Genomic DNA, 13,625 nt, shown 5'->3' with positions numbered 1-13,625 from the left:
GTTCATGCGCATCAATGAGACCTACGTGGCGGGTGAACCGATGTCCATCTTTCAGTTGGGGGAGAGGCGACGTAGGAAGACCGTCATCACACAGCTGCGAACGGGAGAAAACGAAATCGTCGACGAACCACAAGCGATCGAGGCAAATTTGCTAAATTTCTTCTCTAGCCTCTACTCGGAAGAAGTAGCAAACAACAACGAGGTTGGGTTTGCCTGTGAACGTGTCATCCCACTGAACGACCCAGTGAACGAAGCATGCACAAGCGAGATTACCACGGCAGAGATTTTGTCTGCAATTAGAGCGAGCGCACCGAGGAAATCCACGGGTTGCGATGGCATCCCACGAGAATTTTATCTCCGCATGTTCGACGTCATCCACCGAGAGTTGAACCTTTTGCTCAACGAAGCACTCGCCGGCAATCTCCCGCCCGCGTTTGTGGAGGGCATTATCGTGCTCGTGAAAAAGAAAGGAAGCGACAACACAGCCCGATCATACCGGCCTATCTCGCTGCTCAACAGCGACTACAAGCTGCTATCACGCATTCTCAAAACCAGGCTTGAGTGTGTGATGAAAGCACATGGCGTTTTGAGCGACGGCCAAAAATGTTCGAACTCGGAGCGTAATATTTTTCAGGCCACTCTCGCTCTTAAAGATCGAATAGCAAGTCTACGTCACCACCGGCGCGCCGGTAAGCTCATCAGCTTCGATCTTGAGAACGCTTTCGATCGGGTCCGTCACTCTTTTCTCTTCGAAACCATGCGCTTGCTCGGGTTTAACCAGGAACTCATCGCTCTGCTCTCTCGTATCGCCAGCCGGTCATCCTCTCGGCTGCTCATCAATGGGCATCTCTCTCGCCCGTTTGAGATACAACGTTCGGTCCGGCAAGGGGACCCCTTGTCAATGCACCTCTTCGTGCTGTACCTCCATCCACTGGTGTGTAGGCTCGAGCAAGTGTGTGGCGACGATCTCCTGGTGGCGAATGCAGACGACATCAGCGTCATCGTAACATCGACGGCGCAAATCGAAGCGATGAATGAATTATTCACTCGTTTCGAATTAGTAGCCGGGGCAAAATTAAACCTACGGAAAACGGTTGCCATAAATGTTGGGTTTTGCGAAGGCAACGAAATTGATGCCCATTGGCTGCAAACAGCCAACACTGTGAAAATTTTGGGTGTTGTTTTCGCAACTCAATACGTCTAATGACAACCCTTAACTGGACCGCGATGATGGGAAAATTTTCGCAGCAAATGTGGCTGCAATCCTTGCGCACGCTCACGTTACAGCAGAAGGTCATCATGCTGAACACCTTTGGTACCTCAAAGCTGTGGTACCTTTCGTCGGTGCTACCACCATTAGGAGTGCACACGGCGAAAATTACCTCCACGATGGGTGCGTTCCTGTGGAGAGGAATAGTCGCCCGCGTCCCGATCATGCAGCTAGCTCGCAGCAAAGAGCACGGTGGACTGAATCTGCATTTGCCAGCCTTGAAGGCGAAATCTCTCGCCATCAACAGACACCATCAAGAGATCGATTCCCTTCCTTACTACAGATCCTTTCTTCTCCACGCTCTTCCCGCCCAGCAATTCCCATAGACCATCCCGACATTAAAATAATCCTTTCAAATTATTCCCAAATTCCACACCTGATTCAACAAAACCCCTCCGCCGATCTCATCCATCGGCATTTCATTCAGCAAACAGAATTGCCCAAGGTGGAACGCAACAATCCAGCATGCAACTGGCCACGCGTTTGGCGAAATATAGCAGACAAGAAGCTAACATCAACGCAGCGCACTCATCTCTATCTGCTAGTAAATGGCAAAACTGAACATCGCAAACTGTTATTCGCGATGCAGCGAGTGGCAGACGAAAAATTGCACGTATTGTGGGAACCAGACGACTGAAACTCTCCAACACAAATTCAGTACCTGTGCTCGTGTCGGCCCGGCATGGACGAGTCTGCAGCAGAGGCTTGCGGGACTGATAAATGGATGGAGACGACTCACTTTTGAAGACCTGGCGAGACCTGCTCTGGCAGGACTAGGACGTCCAACGAGAGTGAAAATATTGCGCTCGTTTATTAATTACATCTGCTTTGTTAATTCATGTAACGATAGAATTGATGTTAACGCTTTGAATTTTCACTTAGATTTAGAATTTTAAAACTGTATTCCCAATGAATTGACCACAATAAAACCTATTTTTAAACCAAAAAAAAAAAAAAGTATTGTGACGTGGTAGTTTTTGAAAAATACCCATATTCCCTTGCTTCTGAGAAAGGAAGCATTGTGAAAATCAGCAGCTCCATCAGAATTTGTTTGAAATAGTAGTGTCATTACTAATACTGTCTAGTCGAAATGGTTTTGAATAATTTGTCTATTCTGATTACTCCTGTCTTTTACGTAAGATTAGAGTCTTAAATGTCAATTGTCGTCAAGTCTTAACAAAATTAGGCTGTTTAGTATTTGTTCTAGTTAATTTCAATTTTTGTTGTTAAAAGTATTTATTGGTCATGACGTTCATATATCCTTAAAGAAAAAAGTCACTTTCCTTGTATGTTCAACAATTTCACGAAACTAGCAAGTGTACCCTAATGATCGATCTCAGCGTCTTACTTTCCAAAGTCATTTTTATAGTGAATATTTAAGAGTAAAGTTACCTTAGGCTTCTATTACAGTCTCCTACAAGATTTACTTTTCGGTGGCAAATTCAATGCTTCACAACGCCTACTTTCTACTTGTAAATTTTGCGGAAATGAAGCTGGAATTAGATTATTTATACCGTTGTTACAAAAGAGGTATTTCTTATTATGGTCAGTGAATCTACTAGTCATTTCCTCAAAGTAATATTCCCTACGTCGTACATGATAACGATGTTTCTCGCTAGCTAATAGTAAGAGTGGCTACGGATCATTCTGGTTAGCGAAAGACAAACTGATCGTCACCAATAGTATTAATGTCCACTTCGAATAGATTAATTATTTGAACTGGGCATCAATTCTATCAATGACGCAGAATGTCCGTTGGATCACATCCGAGATATTATTGCGTCTATGCCATATGAATTATGACGCGGCTTTAAGCAAAAAATGCCAAAATGTGATACCACCACTACAGGTTATGCCTTTGGTTTCCATCATATGGGCTAATGGATCATGCTCTCCCATCGCGGCAAGGTCGCATAACCAAAGGGAGGGTACACACGGAGTATTCAAATGTTTTTTTTTATTCAGGATTGTCTTTGGGAATAACTCTTTAAATCCATTACAGATTTCTCAGGATACTCACGATTACCTGAGAAATATTGCCTCAAGGAAGTCCACCATTCACTATTTTAGGATTTTCTCTCTGGAATTCTGTACCGTTTTTGCCCAGCAGTTTATTCATAGTTTTCTTCTGAATTCTTTTAAAAGTTCATTCTAACATTTCTTCAGAGGCTTTTCAACAGATATCCCAGAAATTTCCACAGGAATTTTACCGGCCTTTATTGTGGAAATTACTCGAGGGATTTTATTTATTTATTTGACGTCAAGCATTTTGTAGACCATTCTAAATTACATTGTGTTCTTAATATCTATTTGTTTATATATTATAAATTTGTTGAGTATACTCGATTCATAATACATTCCTCAGTTACTATTGTTTTGTATATCAAAAAAGTATTTTTTCAGTTTTGTTCGAGACATGTTAACATCAATCATTTCACAATGCTGATTATATATAGTCATCATCTGATTCAACGGACTAAATTTAGCGTAGTTCGTGCGATGATGACCTACTGCGAACAAGTGACGATTGCGCAAGTGACGAGTTGGAGTATAAAAATTCAGTTTTGAAAGTATATCAGCAGAATCAATGCGCTGTGAAACAATATCGTTAACAAAAGAAACCATAGCATAATCACGACGCACTTTCAGTGATTTCATATTGATAAGCATGCATCGTGATTCATATGATGGTAGAGGAAGTACTGACCAGCCTAAATTACGTAGTGCGTATAATAAAAACTGCTTTTGTATCGATTCTATACGTTCTTCATGTTTTTTTGTGTAAGGTGACCAAACAATACTACAATATTCTAATATTGATCTTACATATGCAACATAAAGTATTTTTAATGTATAAGGATCACGGAAGTGCTGGCCAAATCTTTCTTTGGAGCATTCTTTGGAAACTTCTGTGCAAGTTTTCCCAAAGGTCTATCATATTCAGCAAATTCTTTAGAGATTTTGTTAGAGTACTCTAGGCATTCAATTAGATAGGGTTCCATTCGTTTCCTCTGAACTTTTTACAAATTGTTTATTCTTTTTCAATGATTTCCTCCTGTAATAATTAAAAATGTCTGCAAATTCCCTCAAAGAAAACTTTAAGCATTTTTTTTTTCAAATTTTCTTAGTATTTTCTTAACGTTTAAGAATCCGTCATCGTAATCATTCATCGTCATCATCACAACCTCAAACGAAGTTTTTCTGTTCAAAAATTAAATCTAATTAGTGTAGTTCGTTTGGGGAATAGGATATAGTGAACATATTTCCATGCTTTTGAACGAAAAATTCTAAATAATCAATGACGGATATGCAGTCCTCTTAAGAATTGCTAGAGGAATGGAATGCTGTTCATGGATTTCTACCGAAAATTCTATCAGAGCCATTTCTAGAATTTCCTCCATAAGGCTTCCCTGTTCAAACGCCGATGCGCTTTTTAAAAGAAGTTCTCCGCAGTCATTTTCCGCATCTTGCATCCCCAACTGATGCTGAGTGCCTGAGTTTTGTTATCGGCTCAGTTGGTATTCGAACAGCACTTTCTTGAGGAACTTGCATGCCAAATCTGCCATTATTGCTTTCATATATAGACATATAATATTTCTAGAGAAATCAAAGAGGTTTCAGCAGTACCAGTACTCATATTCAGAAACCATGAGGATGATTTTTTGTGAACATTGAGCTAAGACATAGACTAAACCTACAATCTGTATAAGTTGACATAAAATGGGGTTTCTCTCTGAAACAAAGTGTAAATTAATGTTTCAAAATTACCAAAAGCACCATGCTTTAAGAAATTCATCACACTCATAGGAAATGGTAAACAAGCTTTAGAAGTTATGATGTTATGCATCTAAAGGAGTTTTGGCCTTTTTCTCATAAAAGGTTTTGTCGGCCAAATCGTCTGAAATTCTGCAGTAAGATGTACTTTTAAGCTAAAAATATCAAACAAAACCAGTCAAAAACTTCTCAAAGACTCATTCGTTGGTAATTATTATTTCAGCATCTTTTTTGTTTAGTGTAAAATTACTTAACATAGATAGGAATACACGTTTTTATCACAACATAAAGAGAAAACCATTCCATTTAACACTTACATCTGGTAGCACGTACGGCTCGCTGTAGGCCGACTTTCGGTACTCCTCCTGCTCCTGTCCCAGCTCAGGCAAATGGAAGTATCGCACAAAGGCATAGTACTGTATCAGCAGCATCAGCACAGCCCCAATCAGGCAGGACATCAAACAGAACAGGAACAGATTTGTCAGATCCATTGCACTAGCTGTAGTTGCTTGAATTCTATCTTCACCAAAAAGCCGACACTTGCAGCAAACTTTTGCTTATTTTTTGGGTTTTCTAGCACCTTTCGCGCAACTATTGAAATGTGCGCTTTTATCACCACCATGCACAACAACCGTGGAAAGCCCAGCAGGTGTCAATTTCCGCCCAGATTTTCTTTTCTATGGGACACATACGCTCCCGGTCGTAAAGCAGAAACTTTGCCAATATAATCGACACATACGTATAGGTTCACTTGCCACTTAGAACGTTGACGCCAAACCAGGACACTGATAACGCCAATATGCCATTTCAAAGATACGGCGACATTCTGTAGCAGCTTCTGTTGTTATCAGCACAAATTTATGACCCTTTTTAGTCATTCATTGATTTTGGCATTTTTTAACACAATCTACCCGAAGAACACACACACATTACCATAGAATGACGGGCCATCTATCGAAATTTGCTACTAGGAGCACTATCTGCGGGATGGGCGGCTGCACTTTACTCTTCTATGCACCAACTGAACGCGAAGCGACCGAAGCGACAGACAAGACATTTACTGTTTTGTATCGACCTCGATCCCTTTGTTGTTTTGTAGGTAGCCCTTGTCACGACGCACAGTGACGGAAAGCCGGAAAAAACCTCAAATTTATATCAAAATTTTACATTCAAATATTTTTCTTATGCTGCAAATACTTTAAACGAAAAAACAGATTTTCAATTCAATTTAACGCAAATTGAGTTGTTAGAGATTTTTTTAAATAAGGAGATGTGTCTGCTGTAATGGTTTTTGCCAATTCTTTCAACTATTTTCTCAGGAATTCCTTCACGAATCCACTTAGTAATTTTTGCGAATTGCTCGAGAAATTTCTCGTGGAGATTTATTAGGATTTTCCCAGATTCCTCTGTCATTTGATCCTGATATTTTTTTGTAGAAAAATCCACTAAAAATGAAATAGAAACATCTAGAATTTTTTTTAGAGTTATTCCTGGAAACATCAATAATCACCAAGTTATTGTTAGACGGTTTTGAAAAAAAAATCTGATGAGAGCTCTGGAGGTTGAATATCCTTTGAGCATAATAAATAAAATCTTGTAGAAATTGCTTGAGGAATCCGAAGATAAAAATGAAAGAAACTGGAAAAATACTTGAATTAATGTTTTAAGAAATATCTGGATTGACCCTGTAACAAAAAATACACACGGTATGTAATAAAATAGTACCAAAAATGATATTAGCATACCATCTTGGCAACGATCAAATTTTCACCAATTTTTGAAGTTTTGACCGACTTTTGTATGGAGACACGCCACTGTGCGACGTTCGAAGTTGTTAATTAGCATGAATCATTTAAAACACTCCCGGCACCTGTGACGACCTGAGACGAGACTCGCGAAGTCGGTCTTCTTTTTCTACGGTTGCTAAGATTTTCTTCTTCGATTCTGTGTTTACACAAATTTGTGAGCAAGATGTTCAAGCTTTTACATGAACTAAATGGCAAAGATGAATTGCGATTGTATCGTTCCAAGTTCAGAAAACCTTTTAAAGTTAAATTTCATATCCGCAAACACAGTAAACATTGCAGTAACAAATGTTTAGCTTGTTTCGATTTAGTTTCGTCAGTGCAAATTAAATGAAATATTTCGCTGAATTAAGTTTTCTAGAAATTATTCCAATACTTTCCACATATTCGCCCACAAAATCAACTGGCTGCATCTGACGTTTCGTGACAGCGAAATCTGGGCTGCATATGACGTTGCTTTTTTTCCTCTTCGCGAGTCTCGTCTCAGGTGACGACTAACCGATTGCACAACATTGTTCACACATAGAGCAAAACTTTAGGGAGATAATCAATCTTCACAAACTCTGCAAACTTTAAATTCACTCTTTGTTTTGATAAATTCCTAATTTTTCGCGACCCGGGAGCCACCGACCGAGCACTTGCTGCTGCTGCAGCTGTCAAAGAGCACTTCGATGAGACTGATTCTGCCGCACCACAGTGTCACTGCATGAGCCAAGCGTAGAAGACGACGATTCATTTTTAATGTTGCGTCGCATTGCCGTGCAACCTGTGCAACAACAAGCATAACTGACATTGTTGCACGGTGGTTATGTTTGCCGTGTTTGTTTCATGTGAAAGGGGGAGTGCAACATGCTTGGGTGTATGTTTCTGTATGCTGGATACAACAGCACAGTGGAGCTGAAGAATATGAATTATGAACTATTTTATTTTATTAGTGCGTTTCTGCCAAGGTTTTTGCCCATAATTTTGTCACATTCGATATTTTTGACAATTACGAGTTGATACCGGGAAGAGTCATCAAATGATAAATACTTTCGACCTACTCAGTTTGTTCTAAAAAATCCGAACAAAATACCAAGTTGTTTTGTCACATTGGAAATTGTAACCGCATAACTGTCACATTAAGATTTTTCATGAGCCCCGTAATGAAGTAGCGATGAAATTTCTATCAGAATTATTTTCTGACTATGTCAAAATGCGGTGTCAAAATGCGTCACGCATTTGGTAAATTTTGTAAGATATTTATTAAATAAGGATGTCCCTCAAGTCACAATTTCAAAATAAATTCCTGAAGTTTTCTGAAGAGAGTAATTCAATCCGATGGATAGGAGAAGAGATATTCATGAGTTTGCTTTCTATTATTTAGCTTCATATGGGATTATAGCCCTACAAAAATCTACAAAAAGTCCTAACAGAATTAACTAAAAAGTGATTTGTTTCTTCAGTAACATCCTTCATTAACAACATTTTTCCTATTTTCCCCATAGTAATTTCCATATAAACCTGTATCGTCTTTGAGCCTCCTTTAAATCACCACCTAGAAAGCTGAAAGTTTCACACGTCTTTATATTTATGGTAAAGATGGTAAAAAATATATGAGAGATTGGATTTTCAAACATTTTTAAATATTGATTCGCTTTAATTCACACATATCTGGGACCCTACATATCGAATCCATCAACAAATGGGCCGGAACGAACGGTTTTACTTCACTTTCGAAAGAAAACATAATTAGTGATTTCATAGTTCACGAAATCCCGACGGCGTCGACGGGAATTGACACACCACTGACTGAGTTGAAAGGCAATCATGCTTATCATCATTTAAATTAAAGTGGTATTATAGTTTCGCATTAAACAAACCCCAAAGGTGCATTGAATTTCCTGATAACAGTGTTTCCTGGAAAATAAAATGATAATAACGAAAAAGACTTATAACACAAAATTAGTTTAAATCACAAATTCATATAACTGTTAATGTCACTGAGCAAGCTAACATACAAAATACCCGAATAAAAAATTACAATTCTCGATTACTTTTTCAAATCGACGTAAGTAACTTCCATACGGTTTTGAGAAAATTAATTCAGAAAAATCACAACTTGTCTTCTAAAACTGGTTGAAAATGAACCACCTTTTTAACATTTTTTCGCCGTGTACATTGCTTAAATGTTGCATACAATAAGCTCGCGTTCAAAAACTAGAGAGTTCCTATTATTCCCCACAAAAATGTTATGACAAAATGATTCAGTTACTTTTGACGCTTTTGTACCAGTGTAAAATCGACTCAATTAGTTGTTTTGATTAGTGGTTAAGTCACTTTGTCTCTTCATACAGCGAAGCGGCGAAAGTAGTGGTTAGGTTGAGAAAGTTGAAAATCTTACTTTCGTTTTTTTTTTGTAAATCAGGAAATTAAACGTTCTAAAAGTGGAAAATCGAGTTGGTTCAGATCGTAGCGTGTATGAATTTCATCTGCGAAACACGTAGAATCGATAAAGTAAGTACCGTACATCCCGTTAATTTGAACGGCTCCTCATGCAAACCATCGGGGTTCATTTTTAATTTGAACATCTAGTCACCCTAGAAACGTGTTTCTGCTCACCTCTTTCACTGTTTTGTTTTGATTCTGCGTTCCGTTCCACAGCGTTCCATTCTACTTTACTCCGTTCCATGGGCTGAATGACGTTTGAACCATTTTTAATCTGAACGATGTGCAAATTAGCGGGGTACAAATTAAAAAGTGTTCAGATTAAATGTAGTCAAACCAACCGGGGTACCCGGTAATTATATTTTTTTTTTTACTTGATTCTATTTGAATAAGTTTTCGAGAAGTATTGCAATAGTTGAACTTATTCAAACAGCACACGGCATGTATGGTAGAACTATATTATCACAAAAAAAAGGCATCGTCAAATCTTTCGCCATTTAAAAATACCGTAATCCGGGGTAACATTGATCAGTTTTTGGGATATTTCTTAAACTGTTCATTTGAAAATGCAAATGTTCCATGTTTTATATTTTTAAAACAAGTACTGGCACCCACCGCTCGTGACTGTATACTGTATTTCAGTTTTGAAAATATTTATGTAAGTTTAAATAAATGTTTTAAGTGATTTTTTGATTAAACTGATATGGGGTAACATTGATCACCCATGTAAACAACATTCGGTAATGTTGAAAATGTCGTTGCTTACTTAAATCATGGCCCCTGAAGCCGAATATGAAGACCAAACCCTTACAAGTCATATGCTTTTTGAGTTATTTTAAAAATAAAATCACTTTGAGCCGCGTAATACGCCTAAAGGTAGGCAATTTCCTAAGGAAATTCGGCATTCTTAATAGTAGTTCGTTAATGTTACTAAATTGAGTAAACTTATTAAAAATTTGACAACGGAATCGTTTTCGGCGATGTCATTTTTAGCAACAACCGCATTTTCTATGCTCATACCATTTGCAGAACTCATGTGAGACATGAATCTTCGGTAGTGTCATCCATAGTGATAAAATTAAATGATTCAAAAAGTTGACAAATTTACGCATAAAAGAAACGCGATTTTCACAAAAACCTCAATTAATATTAGCTTATGAATGTAAGAAGGAGAGGCACCATTCATGCTTTGAAAATATTCTATAAATAAATGATGATTCGAACTTTTTACGAGAAGGGTCATACTGATCAATGTTTCCCCGCTGATCAATGTTAGCCCGGATTACGGTATTGGTTTTCAGACGTGTTCTTCAAAAGTCCACTAAGGATCCTGAACTTTATCATTGCTTTTTGTTTTTTTTATGAAGTACATAATTTTGAAATGTTATCATGGTGAAAGACGGTTTTATTCTTATCGAGCAAGATGAAAACTAACATTTCAAATGAAAGGTGTTATGAAAAATATATATTAAGTTACCTGTTGTAGTAGACATGGCTATCCTACATGATTTTTAGGATGTATTGAGCCATTGGATACTTATTCGTACTGAGGAAGTATATCGAACGGAGCAATTAACTATTATTATTATTATTTATCTTCATTAGGGAGATTTTCAGCCCTTGGCTGGTTCATCTCCGTAACAGCAATTAACTATGTTTTTCTAAGGTTAAACACTTTTTCATTATTTATATTCTGCCTGGCATTCCAGTCGGGATGGAATAAAACCCGCTTTTCTGCTTAAAACTCTTTGAGAACTTTTACAGATACATACTATAAGCTAACTATTCCATCTATGTCAATTCATCAACTTTTGCGTTTGTATAGTGTGAACAAGAAAAGGGATTGTGCTGCGGAAGCCCAAGCGAGCGAGATCTTTTGTTTTCATCGCCGGAGTGTTTTTTAGCTTTTTGCGGCTTGGTGGGCAGTGCGCTTCGGAAGCCCAAGCAAACGAGCTCTTTAGTTTTCATCGCCGGGAAGTTTTTTAGATTTTTGCGACTTGCTGGGCAGTGTGCTTCGGAATCCAAAGCAAGCGAGATCTTTTGTCTTCGCCGCCGGAGTGTATTTTTTTCGATTTTGTGATATGCTGAGCAGTGCGCTTCGGAAGCCCAAGCAAACGAGTTATTTTGTTTTCTTCGCTGGAGAGTTTATTGCGATATACTAGGCAGTGCGTTTCGGAAGCCCAAATAAACGAGTTGCTTTGTTGTCACCGCTTGAGTTTTTTTTTAGGTTTTCGCGTTTTGCTAGGCAGTGCTGATTACGTAATAAAAAGCAATATGCAGATTATCAATTGCAATTTATTTATTTATTTATTTTGACTGATAATTTTGAAAGAGGGAAAAGCCCCTTTGAGTGATTTCCTTTCGAAATTTTTCTCAAAAAGACACAAAACCTCTTTATCTTTTCTTATAACGTTACAAAACAACAAAAAAAAACTTAAACTATAGGCTCAAACGGCAAAAAAGAACCATAACAGAGCCGAAAACTGCAACATAATCTAGACTTGAGTCACCATTGATATTATCAATTGCAATAATCATGGATTATCAATTGGTGAGCTCGTTTCATGCTTCTATTTCAAATCAGTTATATATGTAAACACAGATATTTTTGTGACAACTGTTTTAATGTTACAAGTTTGCATTAATTAAAAATATTGATTATTTCGTCACTACAAATGTCAACATTCTCCTATTCATGTTTTACATAACTAATTTAAACAAAGATACCCATACCTACATTTTTGTAATCGCAAAAAAAAAACTTTGAAAGTTCCGATACCGTTTTGATTCATATTACGGACACTTAAGGCCACAGTGAAGTATAACCCAGCTTGGACCATACAAAATAAATCATAGGTTCCCAAACTTTTCGAGCGCACGACCCACCTAGCCCTCTGGCATGTTTTTGGCGACCCACCAGGTGACAAATGTTGATACATTAGTTTTCCTTTGAAACTTTCGAAGTATTTCGTTATTTTATTGGAAACGATATGCACCAAAAACGTTTAAATTACAGAGTTTCCGGTGTTGCCAACATTCCAATGTGACTAATTCTCGTTCAATTAATATTCTTCACATCGAAATATTATACTTAACTATTAAACATTTTTTATGGAAATATAAACTTTAAATAGAATTTCAGGAATAAAGAAAAAAAAGTTTTTTCTGAACTAGAAAGTTATAAATTTTGTGCTATTGTCGGTAGTTATTTTTTGCTCGACTAGAAATTTTAGCGGTAAAAGTGCAGTTTATTAGTGAAAATCACTGACTCCCAGTATTTGTGACAAAATTTACTGAACAAATATTGTAAAATTTCATGTTTCATGAATTTATGTTTCAGAATTTTGACACAGAAATATAGTATGTAAATCTACACATTTATCCAAACTCCTTGTACAATAGCGTTGATGTAAAATAGTTCGCCATATTTACGAAAAACTTTTATTATATGAAAAATAAAGTTTGTTTTGAACAAAATATTTGACAGCTTCAATTTTCTAACATCTTTTTAAGAAAATTTGAAATGCCACGTCAAGCTGTGATCATCAGTAGGTACCTAACCATTTTTACTTCAATTCGAGGAGACATGTAAAAATGTAGAAACAAATCTAAGGCAATTAATACAAATTGAGAATTTTTTCGCGACCCACCAGAGAGCAGCTCACGACCCCCCTGGGGGTCGCGACCCACAGTTTGGGAAACTATGAAATAAATCATTCTGTATGATTTTTTAGCGTTATCGAGCGTCGGAAGCCCTTAACTTTCGGATGGTGGGTAAAGAATACGCGTCCGCAACTTGAATAATTTTAAATAAATCAAAACATGTGGCCTTTTCATGATTCTTATTCCGGACGCTCCCTCACTTTTGCCTCATATTCCGGACGCTTTGATTCGAATTACGGACAACTCATGATAATCTTTAATGGTACAGTCAAATCATCAATTGAAATCGTTCAACCACTTAAGAGACGTCTAAGGTAGTTGGGTATTATAAATTTGCAATTATATTTATGGAAAAAAACCTAATAAAACGAGCCTCGAAAATGAGAACTTTTGGACGGCGAAAATTGAAACATTTCGTGTGAAATGTTTCCCATACAAACGAGAGTGTCCGGAATTTGAAGCTGTCCGTAATATGAATCAAAACGGTACTAAGAATGTTGATGTTTTTTTAGGTACAGATGAAAAACTATATGGTGTATCTTGTGAATCCTCCCTACTAAAAAAAGTCTCTTCCTGAGATAATCACGGAGATGCAGAGAATGGAGAATGGTGGATAAAGATAAATGGTGTAGAAATGGAGATAGAGAGCCGGTCTCAAATAATGATGGAAATCACAAACATTTCTT

General features: G+C 37.5%; 1 long non-coding RNA gene across 1 annotated transcript; it reads right to left on the bottom strand.

The window, feature by feature from the left end:
* Positions 1-5,623: 5,623 nt before the first annotated feature.
* LOC110680454 lies at positions 5,624-7,431 on the bottom strand. The gene is made up of 2 exons (XR_002502884.1): positions 7,345-7,431; positions 5,624-6,924 (listed from the first exon to the last, which is right to left on the bottom strand). It is a non-coding gene; the product is annotated as an uncharacterized LOC110680454 (long non-coding RNA).
* Positions 7,432-13,625: the final 6,194 nt, after the last annotated feature.

The sequence above is a fragment of the Aedes aegypti genome, unplaced genomic scaffold (assembly GCF_002204515.2).
Source record: "Aedes aegypti strain LVP_AGWG unplaced genomic scaffold, AaegL5.0 Primary Assembly AGWG_AaegL5_hic_scaff_1418_PBJ_arrow, whole genome shotgun sequence".
In the NCBI taxonomy this organism is placed as follows: domain Eukaryota; kingdom Metazoa; phylum Arthropoda; class Insecta; order Diptera; family Culicidae; genus Aedes; species Aedes aegypti.
The sequence above is the reverse complement of the archived record's forward strand: the minus strand, read 5'-3'. Positions and strand labels throughout refer to the sequence as shown.